The 26,973-nt window shown below is 39.8% G+C and overlaps 1 protein-coding gene across 3 annotated transcripts in view; it reads right to left on the bottom strand.

The window, feature by feature from the left end:
* nrg3b (neuregulin 3b) overlaps positions 1 to 26,973 on the bottom strand; it is a 177,787-nt gene that overhangs the window by 117,829 nt on the left and 32,985 nt on the right. The window lies entirely within an intron of this gene.

The following is a 26,973-nucleotide window of genomic DNA, read 5'->3' as shown; positions in this document are numbered from 1 at the left end:
ACTCGATGCACCTTCATTTACATTGTGGCAGTGTGAATTGAGTGTGTTATTGTTATGGGTTACATGGAATTGTGTGCACATACAGTATGTGAATGTAGCTTTGAGGTTTAGCAGCACCCATTATGAATAGCCAAGGGGACAGCCATTAAAAATGGAACCAGTGGGTTTCTTGATGTAAGAAGACAGAAGTCTCATAAAATATACATTCAAGCAGCCTGCTGTATCTGTAGGGGGATATACATTTTATACTATACAAGGCCAGAAAAAGCCTTTAACCTTACTCTACAGTATGCAATCCTAAATTCACATGTAAGCGACTAACTCAGATTCCGTGTTGTAGTTTAATGTTGGAACTACATCTCTCCAGAAGACTTTAACTCTATTTTGTTTTCACAAGCAGAATTACTCGCAATAAAATCCCTTTTTGTGGATGTTCACTGAGGAAAAGAAAATTGATACTGGGCTGGATTGAGGCCTCAAATAGTCATTCTTTCATGACAAAAGGTTGGTATTGAAACATCCAGTAATGATTTCATTCAACCATCCCTTTGCAAAATGCCACTGTGCCTTCATCCAGACTCGAGTATTTCCTATCAAGGTTTGGTGAGTAATGCTGAGCAGAAATGGCTCTGTCAAAAGCACAGACATTTTTTTCATCTTTGAGAGCATGCAGGGATATGTCTAAGCACTCTCTGAGGCCATCACTGACGGCTGTGATTAATTGACAAGTTGATTGACAACTCAAACACCAGAGACTGTCATTAAATTCAGCATTCACCTCCAAGCTGGGACACATCTCTCCTCGCCTTTCAGTGGACAGAAATACACTTGATAGAGTGGTTTTGCCTGACTATTTCGGACATCATTATCACTCATTCCTCCTCGAAAGAGTTCAAATCCAGTTTCCAGTTTCCGTAACAAATTAACAATTCTGTCAGAAATACATCATGAAGGTACTGTGTCTCTAAGGAATCCAGGAAGAAGTCAGCCAGCTAAAGGATATAGGCTTTTAGAACACATTCAAACCAACATCTGTAATGTTTCTTTGAAGGAAAAGCTTGAAATGCTTGAGTTAGCTGGGAAGATGGATCCTGCTCTCATGTCTGTACTGTAAATATGTAGCTAGAGACAGAAGCTAGTTAGCTTAGGTTAGCTTGAGGACTGAATACAGGAAGAAACAGCTAGCTCGGCTACCAGCCACCTTGAAAGATCACAACTTATCACATTATATTTCATTTTTTGGTGGTTTACCTTTATCTGGTGGTTTAACTTTCTATGGCAAAGTAGAGGAAAACTCAGATGTGAGTGCATCGTCACCGAGTTTCCCAGCTTTGCTTCGCAGAGATAAAAAAAATAACCAATCAAACATAAACTCTGTGTCATTTGTGATTGGAAATAGCATAAGATGAGCTGCAGAGGCATACCAGAGCCTGTCAGAAATATTATGAGATTCCACATACACATACACATAATTTTAGATTTTCCTGAAATAGATATGACAAACATTTTAAGATCACCTCCCGCTTGCTTTCTAGAGGAGCATCACTGGGGAGGTGAGGCTCAGACAGTAGTACATTTACCCTGCGGGCCAGATTTCAGATGTCATTTTCAAAAGCTATGATTGTCGAACAGGTGCTTGTTTTGTTTCAACATTGACATAAAAAAGTCTAAATAAATATGCCAATGATTGTATGTCATGAGCCTGCAATGAAAGCAGACATATTGCTCAATGCTACATTTCTGAGTATTCAAAGTCCCTGAACATGCACTGTTACACTGGGTCTCTGACATATGATAGAAAAAGGTTGAGGCTCAAAGGCAAAGAAATACAAAGGTATACCAAAGGGACCTCAGCTGGTGACTGCCATCTAGACCTGTGGAAGTGCCCAGTCTGCACAGAATCTTGATTGCAGCTGAATTTTTTCAAGATCAAACTTTCTCTGACCTCACTGTCAACCAAAGAAGAAAGCTGGCATGATTGAAGGACTGAGTGAGCGTGAAAGATGACGAAGAGCAGGACACGAAACTGACAGAGAGGCAGATTAAAAATTGGGGAGAAAGGGAGCCAGGGGCTTACTCTTTTTTTAATAAGCGGATTCAGGTTTAATTTTTGAACTCGAACATTGCTGCACCCCCTGTTGTCTCCCCATCCCCATTTTAATATGGAATGTTTTGTTGTTTCTGTAATTGTCATGTTTGTTCGTCAATGGATGGCTCACATGGAGCCATGCTGAAGAAGAGTGCCCCACATGAGTCACCAAAGGGACGGTTTTGGTTGGTTAAGAGCTTTTGACTGATATAAACTTGTCCTACGACAGTGCACTGCTGTCCCATTAGTCGAGGGCAGGTTGGCACAACATCCAACTACGGCGATGGCGTACAAATCCATCCGTGTTCTCCAGACAGCGATAATCCCCACTGATCTGCTCTCTGCCTCTCCCCCCATCCTCCCCAACCATCAGACAATGGAGAGGGAGGGAGGGAAGGAGGGAGAGAGACAGAAATTGACTGACAGGGGAAATAAAGAGTAAGGAAATAATAGTAGAGAGTAAGAGAGGAGGAGTGAGTTTAGGAGAGAGAGCATGAGAGAGACAGAGGGAAATATGGACTAAGCAGCCCCACACCAGCCTCCCCCGTTATGTTACAAAGGCTCACTGCGCTGCCATGATGCACATGATATGCTGGAGAGGATTAAGCAGTAATCGCAGGGGTTTGGCTGTCCTCACAAGGGAGTATCTAAATCCCTCCTCTCCCACCAGCAGTTGAGCCCTCTGCTGGCTTCTCTGACGTATGTACCTGGGCAAACAGTCAGTGTTGTTGCAGAGGATTTAAAAGCACTTCTAGGAAGAATTTAGAGGCCCCTTAATCGCAAACAACATAAGTGGTTTGTCCTCAAAAGAGAAAACACCTACAATGCATGTAAAAAGAGATAGCCAAAGAGAACATAAAAGAAAGCTGATTTTTTTTTTTTTTTAACAACCTGGGTCCATTATCCCAACTTATTTAGAATGAACACACCAAAAATGTCTGTTAAAATAGTCACTTTTATTTTGAAATATTGTTAGCACACACGTTTTTCAAGTATAAGAAATCTAACCTAACCAGGGAAGTTACAAAAAATATTAGACATTTTCATATACCATTTTTTTTTGTATAACTGTGACTTCTTTGACTTCTTCAATATATTTTATAGAAATATATTTATATATTTTTAGTATCATATTTTCACAAAATTATCTATACAATCTATATAGAAGTGAAAATGAAGGTGAAGGTTAAAAAGGCGCTTGTTTAAAATCTGTCTGATCATTGTTGTTTCTTGACATAATGGAGTCCATTGTACAGCTGTATTGAGTGCTGTCATCCTTGCACCTCTGCAATTGCTGGATAAAATGTCAGTGAGTCAGCTTTCTTAGTCAAGAACAAAAGTAGGTAAATAAAACTTTGCTCAAAAGAAATGTGCTTTTAATGCTTCATCTAAAAGGCTCTTATGTATTGCCATGTGAATACAAATGTTTCAGCTAAGAAATATTCAACTGAAATGCTTGAGCTGTGTGTTGGTGTTGTTTATGTGGAACCTATAGCAATTATTTTGTTAAATACTGTATATAATGCTTGAAGGTTTTGCATCATTATTACCTGTGTAATAGTTCAATCTCCCTGTAAAACAGCTGTTGTGCACATTCTACAATATGGGTGCAACGGTCTATTAATATCTTCTTATATATTATGTATTATATTATGTATGGGATTATTGTAATTACTAATGTAATTATTAAACATCACGATCAATCAAGAGATTTAGTTGTGATAGTAATTTTTACTATCCTGTTCTGTAGCTGCCTTGCATATATGTATGAATAACAGATTTAAAAAAAAACAAAAAACAAAAAACAAAATCATTGGACAAAACATCAGTTTTGGACAAAACCCAGGGTTTTGTCCAAAACTGATGTTCTCCTTGGTGAGTGGGCTGCAGCTGCTGCAATGCCCATCCCAGCTGCCTGGTCATTTTGACTATTGCCAACTGCATTTCTTTGTTTTTGTCTTTGAACAGCATGAAATATCTTGGCTTGAATGGTTTGAAAATAACACCATCTATCCCACCAAATGTGGACCCAGTTCGACTGCTGGGAGTAACTATGTTTATTCTATCTGACTCTTGGCTGAGTGGAGTTTTCTTCACTGTGGTTCTTGAATGAACCCAAAGAATCTCCAGCACAGGGAGTTTTATTCGTATGATCTATCCTCTCAAGTTTCCCTTAGTAGTCTTAGTTTAGCCACTTTCTACCAATCACATCCACTGTTTATTATTCACGATGGGAACAGTTAAGGTCTCCATTCTTCCCAGTATGATACAGTGCAGGGCAGGTAGACTCAGACAACCCAATCTGTTCATTTTTGTTGAACATCTAGTCAAAGCACACAGCAGCACAGCAAGTGCTGCAAAGGTCTCAAGGAGAGATTGCAAGTATAACCACATTTTGATAAAAGAAACAGTCTTGTTTTTCCTATTTCTCACTGTGCTGCATGGAGCATATCGGCTATAAGAAGGCTCCCATACTCTGGAGAGCTAAACCAAACATAAACTATGGAACAATGAGCCTCCCCACATCTCAGCCGCCACATCACATCATTACCTCACAGTTATTCCTGCAAACATTGTACAGTTGTCAAATGTGTATACTGCTTTCAAACATGCACTGCAACCCTGAATTTATCTAGACATTACATTGTATGTGAGAACGCCAATGTCTAAATCAGTTGGACTGGTCGTTAAACAGACTACCCTGCCAGCCCCCTTTTACAAAGTCAGTCTAATGACCTGAGACTTCCTGCACGCTCTACCCAGACACCACCCCTCGACCAAACCAAACGGAGTATTTGCAGTAGGTAAGAACTGGCTGACATGGTCAATCTCCTGTTGTGTGCTACGCGTGTGGAAGGGCAACTTATACGAGAAAGCAATAATTTAACATGAGTGAAAAAGCATGGTACATCTTATCCATGGATGCTATAGGAAGCAACAAACTGAAGTCCTAAATATAGTAGCCTACACAAATATGGGTAGTACATTATTGTGAATTTATCTGCTCTGATGCAGTTGATTGAGCAAATTCCTGTTTTATTTTTCTGGCTTTTCTTGAAATTTGCTTGACATTTGTCTGAACTTTTATGAGAGTAAGAGGCTGCCCATCCTAAGCCCCTGAGTAGGGTGTCTGGGGCAGGACAGCTGGCAGAACCCACCCCAACGTCATTGGCTTAATCTCTGATCCCTGGTAGCTAACGTGCCCTCTGCACCTCCCATCCCCCATCCCTCAACTTTCAATCATGCACTGTCTGTCTCCCCCCTCTTCACCCCCTGCTCTCTGTCTTTATAGCCCTCCTTCTGTTGACTTTTTAGAGCTTCATACAACCTTATTGCTGTCTTTTACCCACTGGGCCACAGCAACCCGTCAGCCTTGCAATATAGACATCAAACTCCACTATTTAGAGTCATTTCAGTAGTATTGTCTATATACTGAACTGTGAAAAATATGTGTCAATATACTACTAAAATTTGAAAAAGAAACATAAGCTGATCACAGTGGCACAGATTAGACAGGAGAAACAAGGAAAAGGTGTAGAAGTGAAACACAAAAGGGTAAAAATACAATATGTAAATGGACCACATTGCTTTTCAAACTACTGAAGCAGAAGCAATCAGTACAAAAAGGCAACGAGTTGTTCCCAGATGGAAGTTTGTACAGATATTCCCCCTTTGGTACGGCATGAATATTTTTGATCTCAATGCAATTTCCAATAGATCAAACTGGCATTGCCTTTAAAACAGTGCTGTTACCTTTTACATGCATTTTATTATGTGATAAAGATGAATTATTGTCAGTCTGAATCAGACCGTGCTCTGTTTTATTTTTCCTTAATGAGGTCAGGAGCAAAAAATACATCTTATTAGCTTCCGTACATAATTAGTATTAAATGCTGTACATTTGAAAGCAGGAGTTAAAAAAACATGATGCACAATAGCACCAATGTTAGAGCGTGTTTCCATATATAACATGACTCCTGTGCATTTCACTGAAGTGATCATTTAGCAGCTGCTGTCACACTTACATAAACTGCTTCTTTCCAGTAATAGGGGCCTCCCTTAAGTCAGTCCCAGCAAGTAAAAGTAAAGAAATTCCCTGTGCATCCTTTGCCACTTTCCTGTTAAAATGATTCTGATTCAAAATGTCTCACGTCCAAAATGGAAGGAAGTGAGAGTCCATCAGGCATAATCACATCAGGCAGATGACTTAGGTCCTCAGTTCGTGCAACCTGCCATAACATTCACTGTCACAGACGCCTGTGAGTGGGTTTTGATAACTTGGGAGAACTGATGTTTTTCACAACAGCTCTGTGCCATTTTCAAAATTACACCACAATAACAGGACAAAGAAGGGTCTGAGTGGCTCTGAGAGGTAGTGCATCTTTAGTGGAGGAAAAGTTTACTTGTACCATACTGTGTTCCTCTTTCCTTCACTGACACGGTTGTTGTAAAGTTACAGGAAAGAAGTGAAGCCACAATCAGAGCACAAAACAACATTTTGGGAGTGGTGCTGCCGACAAGTAAACATCAGATCCGATAATAGCAGTGCAACGCAGATAAGCATCTGGTGCAAGTCACAAGATCAAAACGTCATTCCTTTTATTTTTGAATACATTTTCTTCTTTGGCCTTGAGAGAGTGTTGCGTCTCATTTTATCACATCATTAAAGGTGCAGGACAGGCGAGCACCGAGGGGTTAAGGTGAGAGCTGAAGGAAGAAGACTTCAACTTTTATCTTCCATCTATCATTATAGGAAAAAAAGGACACTGCTGAAAGAGAGGGGTGAACTCACTGTCCTTTTTGGTCAGTACTCGCAGGGAATAATGAGTGAGACTAGAGAAGAATAGTGAGGCTTAATGTGCCTCACCATGACATAGCTACACAGAAATACATCAGACTCTGCAGCACATGGAAGCCCTCCAGAGCTGTTGCAGAGCGCAGGCTGACAGAAAGAATGAGACTGGCAAGGGAAAAGCAATGTGGTTCTGCCTTTTTTTTTTTTTTTTTTTTTTTTTTTGACAACAACAGATGTTGTAATCCCGGCTGTATAGCGGCGAAGGCACATATCTGTGGCTGGGATGCTGAACCGCTGGCCACGGGTTTAAAGCAACACTACTTTCACAAGCCATTGCTCTCATTGTTCCCCTTCTGCTGTCAGCGCATGCAGATGCTCCGTGTAATGTCGTGCACTCTGTAATCGCAGGATTACAACGACTGTAACCAGGCGCCATCATGGTTTCAATCATGCCTCCCACCCCTCCATTCTCACAACTTTCACGGACTCATTTTTGTGTATTATTTGGACCTGTACATCTCATGACAGCAGGAAGACACACGGCAGTTCTGCTCTCTAAGTATAAGGCTCATATTCAATGCAAATTTGTACTTTTTTAGTCAACATCTGCTCTTTTCAGTGGTGTAAAAATCAGCAAAGCATTATATTTATGACATCTGATCTATTTTATTTTTTTCTGTCCTATTTTTCTGCTGCAATGACTATACTTCCCTGCTGGAATCACTCAAGCTAACCCTAATTTTCATCTTGCTAAATTCCCTGCATTTTGTTTCGACTGTGGAGTTAAATAAGGAGCAGCAGACGTGAATAAGGAAGGACAGGTACACCAGAATACAGCATGACACAGAGGAAGAGAGAGCAAAAGAAAACACAAAACATCATTTCTGGCAGCCTCTCCAAGCATCCCCGTCAGTCACTCTCATTACCATTCAATTGCGAGAGGAGGGCTACTCCATCCGACCTAGTGGAACACATCCTGGCAGCTGTAGCACTGTAGGACAAGCCAGGACTCCTCCACTGAGCCAGGTCTGCGCCTTTGGCCCTCTCTGTTCTTCTACCTATGCAACTGTATCACCTAAAAATGTCATTTCATGGTGACCGGTGGTTACAATTTTCCTCGTCTGTGACTTGATTTGCGTGAAGTGACAGCTGCCCTTTTCCATTTCCAGTTCAACTCTACTATATGGTATGATATCATATACAGGCTGGCGACAAGTTGAAGGGAAAAGCTGAATAAACAAGTGGAGAAATCTTACGAAAGCACACACTCCCACAGAGGTGCACTCAATTGTACAATGCAACGACTAAGATCCCATCATGCTCTGCGGCATGTATAAAAATGCTGACCAGGCAAATTCTGATTCTGGATGAAGATGGCAAGAAGAAAAGATCTAAGTGACTTTGAAATAGGGTTCATTCTTGGTGCGCAGGAGGCAGGAGCTTCAGTCACAAAGACGACTCAACCGGCTCATGTTTCAATAAGAAGAGTGACTACAGTGACATCTGCATTTAGATCTATGAGGAAGACGTCAGTAAATAGGGTCAACAGCACACATGTGATGACCGTGATGCCCAAACAATAGTGCGATATGTAAGGACAGACAGAAGACGACTCTTCCTCAAGTAACTGAGGATGTTAATGGAGTGCGTGATCAGACTCAGCAAGAACAGTCAATTACATAGAAATGGATATCATAATAGGGCTGCAGTGCATAAACCCCTCATTACAAAGATGAGTTCAGTGGTGCAAAAAACCACAGACACTGGTCTACAGAGATGTGGAAAAAAGTGATATGGTCAGATGAGTCACATATGGCAAACAACAAGAGAACAGTACAGGCCTCAATGTGTGACCCGCACTTGTCTTTTTATAAAGAAGGATCACTGCAAATCAATACATTGTTGTTCTGAGAGATCAACCTTTATCCTAAGATGAAAAACATTTCTTCCTTGATGGGAGTGGTCACCCAACCCAATTAAACACCTACAGGAGATTTTGGACCAACATCCACCACCATCATCCAAACATCAAATGACAAAATATCCTCTGGAAGAACAGTGTTCGTTCCTCCAGTAGAGTCCAGAGACTTGAGGAATCAATGTAAAGGAGCAGTGAAGCTGTTCTGGTTGCATGTAGTGGCCCAGCACTTCACTATGATAGCGTTAATTACCCAAGGGTGAAACAGTAGCACGCATACAGAGCTTCAGAACAAAATTGACCAGTCTCAATTTCACCACTTTATTCCAGCCATGTCAGCAAATATGCTAACGTTTTAGCCCAGTGGCCTTCATCAAAGCATGGAGGACAATGGAAGTCATGTCATCTACATACAAGAGTTGGCAGGTGATTGGCTTTTAGGGTCACATGGTAATTGACTTCCTAAGGTGAGAGAGTAGTTTTGGTGTATTGCCTCTTCTGGCTGGAGGAGTTACATGTTCAGGTCTAATAAAGTGCAGAGTGGCTGGAGAGCCGGGTTTGGCTTCACAATAGTGCTTGACTATAGTATAGTCAACATTCCCTGTGCAAATGGCTGTTTTATGTTATGAGAGTTATTGTTTGAGTGTTCTCTCTGTTTGTCTATTATATGTTTGTCCACGTTATTGATGCTCTGTTCCGATTTATGAATTGTTTGGTCGGAGACTTTAACTCTGTGTTGTTTTTTCCATTTGTCACCTTGCTGTATGTTGCATACATGACAACCTGTACAGCAGCTTTCAAAGTCACCAGCTCATAATCTCATGGTTTTCCTCAAAGAAGCAGGGATGATTCAGATATTATTTTTTACATAAATTAATATTATCTATTTATTTATATCAGCTCCTACCTGTGCCTGACTGACCATAACAAACTTGTTTTTGTAAAACAGTATTTTGCTGTCAATGACAAAGTAGCAGTAGAAAATGATGAGATGCAACTCTGAAAGAGATTCAGTATACTTGTATTAGAGCTTTCATAACACTAGTTCTGAATTTCACGATGCTGAATAAAAAAAGTGAATCATCCCCATTTTTTTTTTTCTTTTGTGCAGCCTTGGACGTTTCTATTCATGTACAAAAAATAAAACAAAATCCTTTATCAGGCTGCATGTGATCACTTGAAAGACTTACCAAAAGTCAAATAAATAAAAAGCTCGAGAACAAAATCACTCACGAAAAAGATAATGTGATCCCGGCATTGTGTGAGTCAAAAGCTTACTTTCCCTCTGTTATTTAGAGCAACATTATACATCGTGTCTTATCCTTGTGTTCTGAGCCTAAGAGATACGGCACTGCTTTGGCTTTCCATCGCCCCCTGCATTACTGATGCCCAACGAGACATCAGCTGTCTGCGCTTGTTATATCTTCGCTGGTAATAGCAGTGAGAGGCAGAGGCAAACATGAATAGTGGAGATGACATGAAGAGAGAGAAGCCCATAAATGTGTGCTTTGCATTGGAGTGCTACAAATAACCTGAAACCACGCGAGCTCAATTGGCACTGATGCCACCTGCTGTCAAAAGAATCCTTCAAGCCATTATGAAGATGACAAAAAAAAATACAACCTCCAACATCTACACACTGTTCTGTTGCATTGACTTCCATGTAAAAAGCTGCAACCTCACATGCCATCTAATCTGAAAATGTAGTTGTGATAAAACATTCACTGCCTGCCACATGTTCTCCACCACAGCTTTTTTCTTTTTTTTTTTCTTTTTTTTTTAGTTGTCGAAATGAATGGAAAAAATCTACCTCATGTTTCATGTTGTCAAATTTAAAATTCTAATGCCATCTGAACCATTTTAGAAACTCTCTGCTGTGCAGTATCTGCAAGTGCAGATGATGAAACTGCCATTTGTGGAACAAGTCTTCATTTTCATGACACTCCTGACATGTCCCTTCTTACTATCTCATGGAGAACGTGGCCCATACTGTTTTCACTGTGATGTTTCACAGGAACTTATTTCAATTTCCACTGCCATTTGAATTCTAGCTAAGATGTATAATGGAATAAAAAAATATACCAACCACTTTTTACAAAGGTCTCTAATTGATGTTTTCTGAAAGAGTGTATCTCTGTCTGTATATGAAAGGCTCCTGCTAGGGCAAGCTGTGCAAGAAATGAACTAATTTGAGCATTACTGAAATATTAATAGTTTTTAACTTTATACATTTTCACTAGAATTACATCTCTCTTCTGTGTTTGGGGGATTTGGACCAGCGCCTCATGAAGAAAACATTTTTTTTTTCTTTCCCACAACCCAAAGCAATCCCTGTTTTGAGCTGTTCATTTATTCCTTACACTAACAGTATTAGTGCCCTGCAATAGAACTACAGAAATCAAGGCAGGGAAATGGTATCCAAGGATCTCTGACTAGGTCTGAACTGATTAGAGCTGAAGAGGTAGCGTGTTAACAAAGCAGTATTCTGCTCCAGAGGCTTGTAACCTGATAAATAAAGAAATTGGTATGAGTGCCAATTTCAATTCAGAGGAAGGTCATTGTGTGGGTGTTCACAATTTTTTTACTAGCTTGTCTTTGCACATGGTGCTCATCCCTACCCGGAATTCCTTCTTTGTATCTATTCTGCGTATCTGTGCATGAGCCATTCATCTAAAAGGATTAAAATTTTATTGGATTTTGAATTATATGTATTGTGTATATTTCCATATATTTCAAAATGTCAAATGTTAACAATCCGAATCCCTATATTTGACAACAAATAACAAAGGGGCTTAAAAAGACAATTCCTGCAGACACCAGAAATAAAGTAAATCCTCAAAAGAACACTTACTGGTAGTTTCCAAGGAATCACACAGCATTAAATCAGTCGTAGCCACAGCATTAGCCTTAGAAGGAAAACACTGAATGAAATCTCGTGGTTAAAGATAGCACTGCTGTTTAGCTCTGGATCTGAACCACTAAACAACTGTTTTCAATTTATAGAGGTTACCTTCCCTAAAAATCAACCACGAAGACATTTTCTTTTCTCAAGCAGAGGTTTGTTCCACACAGTCAACAATTGAGATTATGTTAAATGCATGAGATGAATCTGCAAATGCTGGAACTGAATGAAGCGAAATGTAATCATTGTCAGCAAATCCTCCCTTATCTCCATTTTTTAAAATGTTTTCCTAAAACATCAGTGTACTGTTGGGCTCAGTTTGAGGCATGATGGGAAGCCGAACACTAAAGAAAGAAAAGGCTCAACACTTTTGGTATCCTGCAGTAGCAGGATTCACAGATCCAGAGACTTGTGTTTTACAATCCATTTCACAAACTATATGAGAATTCTCTGGACCACATTGTCTCTGCAGTTGCTGGGTGTATGAAGTGGCAAAACGTCATCATTCATCCTGCAACTGAGGGCGACCTCGGTTAGAAAAAAAACATATTTTGCACTTGCTACAGGGTAATGTTCAAAGCTCCTAATCTTCATTTTGCGAAACTGTGAAAGTGTCAGGCCAATCCGTCTGTGATCAGCTGAATTTAATTTTTTTTTAATCCTCCTGAGGATACACTATATCTGATCACCGATGCCTCTCCTGCCTGACATCTAAAAAGGATGGAAATTTTATCCTTAACAATCAAATTAGAACAAAAAGACAGCCATTGACATCCTGCTGTGCACTGTAAAATAGTCATTATTAAGTGTTTTATGTCTTAAACAGCTGGAGATGTACCCCAGTACTCTCTGTAACAAAGCATAGCTAATCCTGAATTAGTTATGCCATGTGACTGACCGAGTCATAGAGGATTGTGATGAATAAGGTAATAACCTGTCTTTAAATCAGTGACTGCTATAATTAAAGTGGACTGACTTAATCAGATGAAGGAGAGAGCATGCATGCAGCCAAGTATGCACAGTCATTATTCAGCTGGTTAAACTGTAAAGCAACATGTATTTTACATCAACTCTCTCTGTCCAAGAAGGTGTTCGACTTTAAAATCAAAATGAGATGCCTTTTTTTTTTTTTTTTTTTTTTTACACACAAATAACCGAACAGTGTGACAAAAACAGTTATAGACCCTCTTCAGTCCACTCAGTTTCCAAAATACATGCTTCTTCAGCTGGATTCAACCGGATTTACTGCGCTGTTCTGCATGCCAAGTGCGTTTACGGCGTGGTGGAGCCTATGAGACAGGTAAAGAGATCTTGTAATGGTAATACTGTGCATGCTGTGCATTTAAACAAGCATTGACAAGGCCCTCTCCAGCCCTGTATTATCTTGGGTTGTGCATAATGATATTGCATTCACACTGACCCTTTTGACAGCCTTCAAAATTGCATAAAGACCCAGAAACACCACCCACATTACACACAGATGGCATGGACTAGACCACAAATGTTTTAAAGGTCCACGTTATGCATATTCACATTCTCCACTTTGCATATATACATTGATAATTAAGACACACAGTGATTAAAATTAGATTTTTGGCATTTTGTTTTTACAAACTATTGGAGACATAATGTACGGAGAGAAAAAAAACAACAGTTTCCATCTGAATCTGGCCTTTTCAGGAAACTGTTACAAGAGTTCTTCTAGGTGGGCAAATATGCAGTGTACAGAATACTGTGCATTTGTGTTGAATTAAATACAGTCTATTTATCTGAGCGTCTCAGATAGTGTTTGCCATGGGGAGTCTTCCTGCAGCCTATGGTTAAAATTCACTTTAAAAATACTATTTTTTCGCTATCTTTATTTGTTTGCAACCCATCATTTAAGGAAGAGGTTGACATTTTAGTAAATGTTATTATTATTATGTGCTTTTTTGCCGAGAGTTGGATGTGAAGACTCATACCACTCTCATGTTTGTATGCAAAATATAAAGCTACCAGCAGCAGCCATTTAGCTTAGCTTAGCACAAAGACTATAGTTAGGGGGAAACAGCTAGTGCATAACCCCCTATAAAACCACAAAGTGTGTTTTGACACACTTAAGACTTACTCGTAAGATGATTGTGATACCATTGGACAAAGCCAAGCGAGCTAATTCCTCCTGTTTCCAGTGTAGCTCAGCTGAGAAGCTGTAGAAAATGTCTACATATTTATTTTAGGTGATTCTTCTTCTCCTGAGACACTGTGTTGTGCGTTTATAAAGACATGTATATCACCTGAGAAAAAACAGACTTTAAAAGGTTTGAAATGGTTAGTGCTCCAAAAGGAACTTGTGAATCGTGTTCTAGAAAGATTTTATGAATGAGGCTGACTGGGGAGGGAGAACTCGAGAGGGGGAGACAGCTTGAAGGCAGCAAGGAAATCATAAGAAGGAGAGGACCGAGGGAGAGTTGGGACGGAGTGCAGCAGTACACTGCGGTGTTGTTGTAATGGTGTGTTTGCGCCTCCTGCTCCAGGCACTGTCTAGGCTACTCTACAAAGCAGGTAATGAGTCTACTCCCTAATTTACTCACCTCGAGCCATCTTAACAATTTATGAGATGGCCTCGATGTTTGCCTACCGAGTGTGGACCAAATTCACCTTGTATTTACAGGAGAGATTGTGCTTCATGGTTTGTTTTTCGCCTTCACGGGCAAAATGGGTTCAGGTTTGTAGCTGTTGTGAGCAAGTGTGCGGCTGTGCAGAGTGCATGCACACGAGAGAACATCGAGGTAAGTGTGTGAGCGTGTTGTATCTGTGTGTTCTTTAAACTTTAAACTGCCTGCTAGATAGGTTATGTGCAGGGAAGGAAAGACGTGGAAAGAAAATCTGAGTCTCCTGGCATACATAAAGACACACTTCGGGTTTACAAACGGAAAAAGAGGCCTTCACCAGGAAAAACATTTTGCTGTACAAAAAACTCTACACTATAATGTCTTGACACAATATGTGTCACATATTGTGACACATATTTCCTGATGTTTAAGTGCTGCGGACAGATGTTGAACTCAGTGGTTTATGCCATATTCTATATTTTCTATGGTACAGAGCCTGCAGATTGCAGCATTTCTGTAACATGCAAAACGTAAACATGCACAGGCCTTGTGTACAAAAATCCTGCCTCATGTGGGACAGCTCCTACACTTTGACCATTTGTCTTGCTGCGAAAGACAAATGTCCTGCATTTAAATATGTATTTCATTTCAATGCATTCGTCATTATAAATCCATGATGTTCTTTTTCTACTCTATGAATCATTAATTCCTCATATACTGTGAAATGTATGAGCCCGTTGCATTGTCTTCTGTTTTTACAGATACAGAGAGTCATTTGTTCGTGAGTGTACCAGTGTAGCATTTTAAGGCCTGCAAACCCAGAGTGCAGACATGGAGGAGATGCTTTTTGTAAACTGCTGTTGGACATTTTGGTAATAAGCTTTAGCTGCACACCCAGGGGCAGAGTGGGACTGAGTTTCAGCCCGGGAGTTAAACGATGTAGAGTGGCCTGCTGAGGTATGGTTGGGAGGTGTGGGGGGCCGGTCTGGGGCTTAGTCGAAAGTTATTTCTGAGGCTATAAGTAACTGACCAGCTCCATTTAGTTAAGTCATGCTGCTGTTATGGTGCAATTTTGAGATCACTCATAAAAATTATTCCTCAGACTCGCAGGTTGTGAAATCCCCCGGCTCTCCAGAATGTGGAATGAACCAAATATCTGACTAAGAGAGGAGGGCCCGTGTACCTTGCAGACTCAATTATTATCAATAAATAAGGATCTCCACTCACCAAATAAAGGCTTGTTGGAGTGGAAGTGCTGGAGTTGAGATTCAAAATAAAGAAACAGAAAAAGCATCCACATACTCCTGCCTGTACAATGCTTTCTTGTTAGGGCACGCTTTTGGTCAAAGACCATCTCCAAGCAATAATGGGAAGAAAGATGCCATGACATGCAGCCTTATTAATATGCCAACTGTACATGCACAGTAGCCAGGTCCTGCGCCAGCAGTGTTCACCCAAGCATGTCAAGGACTGGCTGTGATGTAATTAAGACCTGCTGGATGGGGCTTTCACCTGCCTCCTCAGCGGTAGTACGGTATATGTTTATTATCATGCCACAGGGAATTTACTCCGAGTTCTCACGTGTCCCATCCCTCATCCCACATGTATGTGCAGCAGACTCTCAGCACATGTGTACGCACCAACACAAACAAAGCTACCAACACACAATCTCAGACCTGTGGGTGCACCTACAAAAAGATAATGTACTGTAATATACCCAGACGTAACATAAATGTGCAAACATGACCACAAAGCCTGCAACCTACACACGCAGTGCTACAGCCGCAGGCTTCCTATACCCTGGGACTCCAGCTGTGCTCAGAAGATTCCTCCCTCCCTCTCAATCATGCCACACTGATTTTAAGGACCCGCCGCTTGGCAGCTTTTTACTTCATGCAATTACGTCTGAAAGCAGCGCTTATTTCTGCTAAGCTCAAGTCACAAATGGGTAAACATTTTCCTCCTGCTGCATGATGATCATCATATGCTGCGGGAAGTCACATGGCAGTTGTGGTGGCGTACTGTACATGCGTAATGCATGATGCACAGAGAACACAACAGCATTAACAGATGCATTAACCACTGAGTTCAGCTGCTACTAGGATTTAGGTTCACTCCTGGTTTAACAAGAGTCTCCTAGGTCTGTGTCATTCCCAATGTGTTATTTAATCCAAAGTATGATTACAGCAATTACCCTGTGATGGTGCCCTTTGTTCCAAAATGAAAGAAAGTCCTGTCACATGAAAATTGATTGGGACTTTTCATTGAACTTTAAAGCCTTTAAAGCCCTTTGCTAACACAACATTAAAAGTTGGATGAAACACAACTTTCTACAGCTGAATGAGAATATTATTTGGCCCTGGAGCTTTTGTCATCGCCCGGAGCTTGGATCTGTTCTACGCCAACGCCACGCCACATGGCAAAAACCTCAGGGTGATATTTGTGCTGTGGTTTGACAAACAGACCAACTCCGTGGTGAAATCTAGCTTCTTCCAATTCAGGATTATCTCCAGAATGACGCCCCATCTGTCATTTGTTGCACCTTTATCCTCTTGGCTACTGTGATTCTCTCTATTTTCACATGAATTGGGTATTGATTATTGTTCAAATATATAAAAAAAAGCACCACATTACACCAATGCTAGCTTCTCTGCAATCGTTCCAAACTCTAAAATTCGACTGTTTGTTTTCACACCTCTGCATGGTCTCTGAAAACTTCCCCCACAGCAAACTACAATCCCCCGCAGCATTGCTAGGCCCCTCAGATCCTCCCACCCAGGATTGCTGGCTATCCTGTCTCAGCAGAAAAAGTCTGCTGATAGGGCTTTCACCAGAGCTGCACACAGAAGACAGTCTCCCAGAATATATGAGGTTGGTTCTCCTGTGTATTCAAATAATCATCTTCATGCCTGTTCGGACTCCCTTGCAGTTTGTACTGTTTGACCCGATTGTTCCAGTTCTTTTACACATAGAAAAAGAAACGCACAAGATGGCTAACAAAAAATAGCTATAGTTCATATTTTATTTAAAAACGAGCAGCAATTGCAAGTGGGAAAAACTGTGAAAAAAATATTCTGGATTCTAGTCGCCTCCTGTTTGTCCCTAACCTTCAATTCCCTCTGCTCTTATGTGCAACTCTGAAAACAGGATGTTTAGACTTCCATGGCTCAATCTTTACTGCTGTGATGTGTGTTCAACACACTGAACACCACCTCACCAGCACACACAGTCCTCTCACTTTACCTTTCAGCTGTCTCAGAAAAACACTTTTTTTTGTTTTTTGCCTCCGTTTTTGGACAGCTAGAGGTGATGGTGCAGGTAAGCTGGCATCCTCTATGTAGATACAGCACAGTAGAGTACTTTCTGTTTGGAAGGAGACTGCAGTTAACTCGCCAAAAGTTATGTCTATGAAACCTCATTTGACATTTGGGTGAGTTTTACTAGTCTGCTCCCAAACTTTAACCTTGGGCAATCCTGATTTCCTGCCTTTTAAGTTAATTTATGAAGCATCACAGGATTTAGGCTTGGAGGGAGTGAAATACACATTTTCTTTCCCACTCCGACTGTCCTTAAGTTTTCCTTTTCCAGCAGTCAATGCGAAAATATGAAATATTACCCCGGACCATCTCACATTCATCTTGTTATAAGAATTTATTCATATCAAGGAGATTACAGTCGTGGCTTTAAGGAGCAGCCAAATGAAAGGCTCGCCATATGCTCCACTTGGATTCCATAGGAAGTAAATGCATTGTAATAATTTAACAGTTTGAATTGTTTGCTCTTCCTTTTTTAATCTGTGAAGCGTCTTGAGCTGCATTGTGTGTATGAAAGTTTTGAATATGTTTAAGTTAATAATTAGTTTTTCTTTGTGTAAGAAACATTGGCTTTACAACAATAACTGTCTTTTTCCTAAGAATGAATACTCCAATTTAAAAATTTACTACACAAACTATACAAAGTAAAATATTTTTAAGAAATAACTCAGAGCATAATAACCTCAACAATATACACTGGCCCGTCTTAAGTAGGGTTATTTGTACGAATAATTCTGACAGGTACTGTAATATCTATATTTCGCTCCACAGTATTGAACATTTGGTTTAAGGATAATCCTTATGATCATTATTCTCTTTCTTGTCCTTTATCAGCTTCACAGAGTCTCTTACTGGCTTTACATTTGGATGTATAGGACAATATCTTTTTCAGAATGACTACAACTATTTTTATTTTAAAATAAATACAGAGTCAACATTATGAATGTGAAAAGATTACAAAAACACTATAACCAATTAAAAAAAAAAAAAAAAAAAGGCTGCCAATTATTTAGTAAACTCTTTACAGCCTCTTTTCTCATTAAGAAAGAACGGAAAGCAAGCAACAAACTTTATGTGCAGCTGTTGCTTGGTCATTACAACACAAAAGGAGGGGTTACGAGCTCATATTGCTTGTTAGGGCCAGGGCTAATTAGATGTTGACTGACAGCAAGATGCTCCTCCTGTAATCAGTTTGTGTGCAAGCCTCACTTAAACGGGGGGGGGGGGGGGGGGGGCTTCCCAGCTTCCACTGGGACTGATAGGGTTAAGCTGGTTCAGGACTCATTACCTTACAGATACTGAGCTGCAGTCCTCTTACAGTAACAGGTATGGACAACATGTGGAGGCTGTGATACATTTACACTAAATCTCAGTGTGCTACACTATCATTCAGCAACACAGGGAGTGCCTGCTTCATGTTCATCTGAGCGTCATAGACTACATTGCAACACCATGTCATTATAGAAATTCCTATGATGGGTGACGACCTGAGCATGGCTCCTTTAAAAGGGTAGAGAGTGAAAAGGTTCAATCTTGTGCTTCCTACAGGGAAGTATGGTGCCTGTGAGACATTTTCTGCCTGCGGCTGAGTGGCACACATGTTGAGAAAGTCACATGAGCAGGTGTGCTCATTTCGACTTTCAGGGATGTCTCTAAGCAAACACTTTCATTTGGTTGGTGCCATGGTGATTCACATGACACGGGTCCGTGGTCACAGTGGTACATTAGCAGAATAAGCTCGTTGATTACAAACTGGTCAATGACCCTCGAGAAAAGCCTCAGACACGCTGCCCCCTCGGTGCTTCAGTGACAAACGATGCAGCCACCAACCAAGGCCAGCCAGACTCAACATTTATTTAGGCTTGTCCACAGGCAAATGGAGGACATGACACTTTCTGATTACTTTATATTGACTCTTCTCTCTTTGCCTAGGGAGGTTGGAGTCCACAGAGGCCACTCTTCCAAAAAGCTACTCTCCGGGGCTTACTGCAAGACACAGCGTTTATGGCTGAAACTGTTAGTTAACCCATCTGAAAGGTAACTCCCTCTTAATGTTTTTCTAACTGTATCTGGAAGGGACTTTGTGATTTGTAGCCAAAACCTAGGCAGCTAGATCAACACCATGTAGCGGGACAAGTGGCACCAGCATGAAGTAGCTGTCCAGAGCGGCCATAATTCAGTATTAAAATATTCCTGAGGCTGCAGCATGAGTTACAACTTTAGAGTCAATTTCATACTGTATGTGCAACAATTGGAAAAGAGACATGTTACATTTGTAATAGTTATCTTCAAATGCATGGGTCACACTATGCAAAAGTATACCTTTCTACCTTGTTTGTCATAATCGGTATTTTTAATATTTTAACAGATCACTAATGTTCTAAAATAAATGTTCTTCAGATGGGCACATCGCATAATGTTTTATTTGTGAAACATAAGAGAATGAGCTTAGCAATTAGCATTCCTTTGCTAAATGTATTGTATTCAATAAAGCAGGTGCCTATTTACAGCTGCTAATTACAACATGAGTTCAACGGGCAAACATGCGCAGACAGATGTGAAGTACACCTTTCACATCTGTAAAACATCACAGGTTACGGTGGGATTGGTGGGGATTTGTTAAGTGGCGGCAGTTTGTTCTTGGTATTCCTCCATACATTGTGTGAGATATCGCCTTCTCAGGTTACCCAGCTAGAGCTAGCTCTCACAGCTGACGGCTACACGTGTGCCATAATAAAAACATTAAAAATCTATATCCACTCAACCAGGCAGGAGCGGGTCTGTGACTGTGAGCTCTGAATACAGACATAGATGCCTTCTCCTCACACCACCTTTGATTACAGCATATATAACCTTCTGACCTGATGACACTCTGATCAGGCCAGGCTCTGACAGACTGCATGTGTGCACCTTCTCCTGCTGATACACATTCCTTCCATCACACTCCCTGACACTAAATTATAGATTATGTTGTGCAGGGTGCAGAGTTCTTTCAGTAGTGGTTAAAGCTGTGAGGGAACATACATACATTTTTCTCTTCTCTGCATAGTAATTACCTCCACCTCACAGCCTATTGGCCGGCTGGAGATCATTATTCTATTAAATGTTATGATCAGCATATGCTTTTAGATACTGTAAGCTTTACACTGTGTGTGGATTTCATATATCTTGCCCACTACAAAGCAGTGGCGATATTTTGTTTATCCCTGCGTACATTTCATTACAGCTCTGCCAGCTCGTAAACTGTGAAGGACACATTATATACGGATGTGCCAGCCATAAGATGCACCTCTCATCAGCTCTGTAAACCCTGCAAATGGCTGGCAGAGTTGCACCAAAAACGTTCAAACAGAATTCACTAGATTTCACTGAGACTTTTATGGCTGCACACTCAAATAAGCACAAATGAATAATCAAGAGGCCATGAAAAATACATCTGAATACATACGAGATACATGTCCTGTATCCACAGATAGATATAGAAAAACTCAACACACACACACACACACACACACACACACACACACACGCACATGCAGTGTGTCACTTGTTAATGTCAATGTCAAAAAAACACAAAAAGCAAAAGAACAAAAAATGTAACGAGCTTTGGAAAGATATTTCAGTGCAGTTAACGGAAAAGGGACAAAACAGCAGAACATCTTCTAACATCTGGATTACATAACGCTGCAAGTTAATCTTACCTCAGGCAGCCTTTTGCCATACACTGTACAAATTGTAGCAGTAATCCTTGAGTGATTGCTGCATAGCTACATTCAAAATGTTACTTAAAGGGCTTTTTTTCCCGTTTTTAAGGGGCGTTCTAATTAATCATAAGCTGGGATTCCCTTTGGTTCATGTTAAAACCACTTGTGTTCAGCTTTTAGCATGACAGAGGAGAGAGACGTTCGGAGTTGGCAGAAATACTAGTGTCTAGTGTCAAAATTATCTTCTAGATAAATTACAATTTATAATGAGTGATGTTATAGAGAGACTGGCCTACTCTACAAACAATTAGACAATAATCCAGAGTTCAACATCCTTTGAGCCTCAAGAGGATCCAGACTTCAAATCAGACTACTGTGGGAACATCCACTGCTCCAGCATTTGAGAGATTCATTATCTTATCAGATGCATATATTATGTGTCACGCTGCCTCTCTGAGTCATGAAGCCAATGTGTGGGCAGTTAAGCTGGAAAATAAAGAGATTCAATAAAGAGAAACACAATTTCTGTATGAAGCTGCAGCATTATTCACAGTGGTCCACCTTATAGCTCAGTTTCAATGAAGTGCAGCAATAAAACACCTTGAAAATGTATTTATTGTGTTGTTTACAGGGAGACACGCTTGGGGCATGAGATAAAAGCTACCACAAAAAAAAAAAAAAAAAACTAAAATGTATACATTCACCTCAAGACCATTCATATGTCTGTTTGTTTTTTTCAAATGTACCAGTTGTTTGCTGGAATGAAATTAATGAGACAAACAACAACAGTCAACTGAAAAAAATATTTGGCAACAATTTTGATCACTGATCAACCATTTAAGCCATATTTAAAGCAAAAACACCAAACATTCTCCAGTTCTGTAAAGATTTGCTGCTTTTTTTTGTCTTTATTGATAATAAAGTGAATATTTTTAGGTTTTGACCATCATACCCTGGGCTTTAGGAAAGTGTAACGAGCATTTTTCACACACATATTTAATTAATAAAGAAAATAATCAGTAGATTAATCATTAAAGAAAATCATCTTGAAATTATGCATATATGTGATGCATGTAATATATGCCTTATATATTATCATAAAAGATTTGCTCTTGTTCCTGACAAAATGATTACTTTTTCTTCATCTAACCGCATATATAGTCATTATTTTAATTCTTATTTTTTCCTAATGTTATTGTATTGCTTAAGCTTTGCCCTCACTTCACAAGATTATTCTTTTTGCAAAATATTTCTTCTGTATTTCATTGGCTCCAACTGTCTTTAACATGCATTATGCAACATCCATGTTAAACAGCTCACTGCTTTGTTTCAGTATTGCTCTGCATGCAGCTTACATTACAGGCCATTCATATCATGGTATAATATGCTTGTTTTTCAATACGACAACTCTCCTCCTATTCTCCCAACAAACGCACATTTTATTAGGCCTTATTATATGAATAGTAACTGTAAGCTGTGAGTAAATCTGACAAATAAAATGGAAATACAACCGCAATTTATTATAAAGGAATTCCCATAAGAGGGCCTTTATATTGTTAGTCAGTGTCAGCTTTATATTTTAAGCTATTGTAGCTTTGTTGGTCTGAACTTAAATAAAAGACAGGATAGGAGAAGCACACACTGCACACATAAAATTTGATATTAACTCTTAAAATCTAAAATGTCTGTAGTATATTTTACAATGATTATCACAAACAATAGATAGTATGGTGCTGAATATATAAAAAAGGGTATGACATGGGTATAACAAAGGCATAATATGCAGTTTTTTTTCCTATTTTCTTTTTATTTGTATGGTACAGTGTACATATACATATATATATATATATATATATATATTTATATATATATATGTGTGTGTGTGTGTGTGTGGTCTTTTATAGTTGTTTTTCCCCCATGGAGTAGCTCTTACCCATTAAACATGGATCAGAATTTCCAATGAGCTCTGGAGAAATACATAAACTCAGCCAAATTCCATTAATATTCTGACATTTAAGTGTAATCAAAATACACAAATTCAAGACATTGATTTGACCCTCTTGTTTATCCTATATACAGACCGTGTCATTTGCAGTGCATTGTAATATGAGTAAAGAAGATGGAGGCATATGTTAGCCTTTATCGTCAGTTCCGACTGTGACAAAAGCGGAGAGAGATGTGCTACGTTTTAGCGTTGAAAAAGACCTTATGAATAATTAATTCTGGATCATGCAGATGAGGGGCTGACTGCTTGATGACTGCTAGCAAAGTGAACAGATTATTCTCTGAGTCACCCACTGTGAATTCAACAGCCTGAGCTCCCTCTCTCATTCAAGGTCACCGTGAGCTCAACACAGCCAAAATCTAAAATTCCTCAGATGTCTTCAAAGTATTGACCCTGACCTCTATATACTGCATCCAGAATGCTTTCCTAAACAGGTCCAATAAATGTGGGGTTTTTTTTGTATAATTGCTGATGAAAAGCATACACAGAACCTTTGAGACAGAAATCCTGTGACCTTGAAAATTTAATAATCTAAAAGCTGGGATAGGAGAGCCAAGGCTGGCCTTAGACCTCACACTGAGAATCTACCTTGTGCTGGTGAAAAATACTGAATAAAAATATTTATATGTTCACAATTTTTGAAATGCGAATGCCTCCAGGTGCAAAGCTGTTAGCACCCTTCTGGTTTTTCAAAAGAAATCCACCTGAATCTTTCAACTCTGGGTCCTTGTTTGTCAAAATGTGATCTGAATTTGTTAAACAGCACATTTTCTGAATGATATGTTTTAAGGAGAAGTGTCAGATCCTCTGAGGAATGTGAACATGTTAATTATTGGTATATATAAAAAAAAAAAATCCATGTGTATATTTCTTATAATTTACTATTATCATTGTCGTACATTTACTCTTTTCAAGTCATGTAGGATAGTAACAAGCACCATTTATTTAAAAAAAAAACCTCAAAAACAACTCATTCATTACTTATCTGAACATTTTATTTTACTTCTATATAATCACTTTTTTGTTAGTGCTCTGCCCAGTCCTGTAATCTAGCATCACTGTCAATCATTACTGTAACAGTGTTGCGGTTGCATGGCAGCCGTTTGAGAGTAGGTCAGGCATCTGTTGTGCAGAGATTAAGGAAGATCAGAAGATCACAAATGCTTTCAATCTAGGTTTCATGGGGGGATGAAATGACCTCCCTCCATGGAACTTTTAGCTCAGTCACACATGAAGTCTTTATACTAGTGGCCCCATACATCGCATCCCTTCCCCTCACTACCTCTCTCTTCCCCAGAGCTCACTGGCTTTAGTGCTGGCAGAGGACTTAACACAGTCTCCCCAAAAAAGCCAAACAGGAGAAGGTGAAGACAACAGGTTTAGCTCTCCTGTCCCCACACATGACTGCTTACATGTGAATTCTTGTTTTTCTCCTCTGAGAGGCTACCAATGTGCCAAGGGTGTTGGTCCAGAGAAAACACAAACAGGCCACATTCTTAACACTTGTTACAGGCAGCATATTTTCCCACTTTTCCTTTGGTGCATATTATACTTGAACGAAGGAAATACTGGTTATTTCATCAAAAAGCCGAACACTACAACTACGGCAAACATCACTCTCTGGAACCTGGCTTTTGTGCTACACCGTCGTCCTCTGATATGGAAATAAAATTTAGTTATTGGCATCTTCCAAAACAGACAACAGCACAGAGGTGCAGCTGGCACAAATTCTGTTTATACTGTTGGCATTTTGGCTGCTAGTTTTACACAAATGTATCCTTTCAAAATGGCTTTCCAAGTTCCAGTTAAGATAACCCATTCTAATGAGGTAAAAATAATAATAAAAGGTAATTTATCTACAAAAGCAAGCAGTCTTTGCTGCTTTCTACCCTGCACAAGAAGGTCAGCTACCGAGCAGCTACTATAAAGCTGGCAGGGATCAGTGTCTTGCTCAAGGATGCTTAAGCAGGGCAAATGCTTACCAACACAGAAGCTTAAACCCCCGATCCTCCAGAATGAGGGAGGGTGTCCCTTTCACTATGGCATCCTGCCACCACCAAACACCATGCATCAGGGCTGGCAACACTGGCTTCAGTCTAACAGATAATTCTGCTGGTGTATTTGAGTGGGGAAGTTCAGTGTTTCTGCAGTAGGGTTGCGGTGAGGTTGCTGCATGCAAAGTGGAAACGTCTAACTTAAGATGTTTTAACCCAAAAACAGAGGCGGCGAAGAAACAAATAAATACAAATTCAAGTGCTAACTTCATTTTTTTTTCTTTAAAATGATCTTAAAAAATTATTACTCTAGCCAAGATCTCTCCTCTACTCGTGAACTCTTGGTGCTATAGGTAGCAGAGCAGCTCTGCACACAGCACAGTATACAGTAGTGAGGTAGTGTAAGGTGAGCTGGAGAGTAAGATGATATACCTGCACTTTTACTGAAATGAAAACCCTGAACCTAACACTACTTATAGATTTAATTAATCCAATGACTACACCAGTGTTCAAGTGTAGGACATTTGTCTCAATATATAGTACATACACTTCATTTTCAAATTCAAAGAATTGTATAGTGGGTATAAAACAGAAGAAAATCCGAACTGCTTCTGATTTGTGCAGAATAACATGCAGCCCTGAGACCTGTGGTGCTAGTCTTTGTTTCTGCTGGAGTTCTGTGGTGCTGAACTGACGGCTCCTGTAAAGTGCACTTTACGAACATCTTCAATTTGCTGCTGAGTTCTTTGTAATTATTGTTCAAGTGGTTTTTATTATCTTAGTATTATAGCTATTACTTAAATGTTGATTGCACGAAGAGCCAAAGTTGTCTAATACAATCTCTCTTTGTCTCTCTTGAGAGATCAGTGATCATTACTTTTTACTGCAGCTGAATGGCATCCACTGTGATATCGCTGATGCTGGTGTTTCTGTGGGGAAGCCACGGCCCTGTTTGGGTGTTTGGTCGAGACAGAATAGCATGGACCGTGAGATAATCTTTCTCTGTGTCACTTGAGTTACGTAGAACAACCCTTAACTCTGTTGTTAAAACAACACTTCATTTCTCACAGTCTACATTTCCTTTGACTTGCTAAATCATTTCCCATTTTCCACTACAAGCGAAACAAAACTGAAGCAAAAAGTACACAAAACACACTACTTTTGCTTCAGGTGCTGCAGTTTTTGTGATGTTTTTTTATTCTAAGGAGGATCCAATAAACATATTCGTTCTCACTGACTAACTTATCAATAAACTAAAGCACTTCTATGCTGTTTAGTGGGATTGCATCATTAATTTCCTTTCTAGAAACATTTTGTAGGTGATTTCTTGGTAGTTGTGGGCGAGATAGACTTCTTACCACCCTGATCTCTGTGTGTGAAAAATAAAAGTGTACTTTTTGTTTATAAATATACTTTAAAACTCATGCCATTCTGGTGGCGTAGTTTGGCTTCCACTGTTCATATAAATGAGCTGCAGGATGCCCTTGAGGTTAGTGAGATCATCACCCACCAGGAGGGTGAGCTTAGTGCCAGAGAAAGTGATTTTAAACAAGAAAGGAGGACGCCACACAGGGGGTTCTTTCCAATTAGCTACTTCAGCCAGAAAACATGCCCTTCATACTGTAGTTAATATTGTGGCAACAATGGCAATGCAATTGAAA

The sequence above is a fragment of the Trachinotus anak genome, unplaced genomic scaffold, assembly GCF_046630095.1.
Source record: "Trachinotus anak isolate AG129_WGS33_773 ecotype Australia unplaced genomic scaffold, CSIRO_AGI_Tana_v1 ptg000025l, whole genome shotgun sequence".
NCBI classification, from domain to species: Eukaryota; Metazoa; Chordata; class Actinopteri; order Carangiformes; family Carangidae; genus Trachinotus; species Trachinotus anak.
This window is presented reverse-complemented; position numbering and strand designations above follow the sequence as displayed.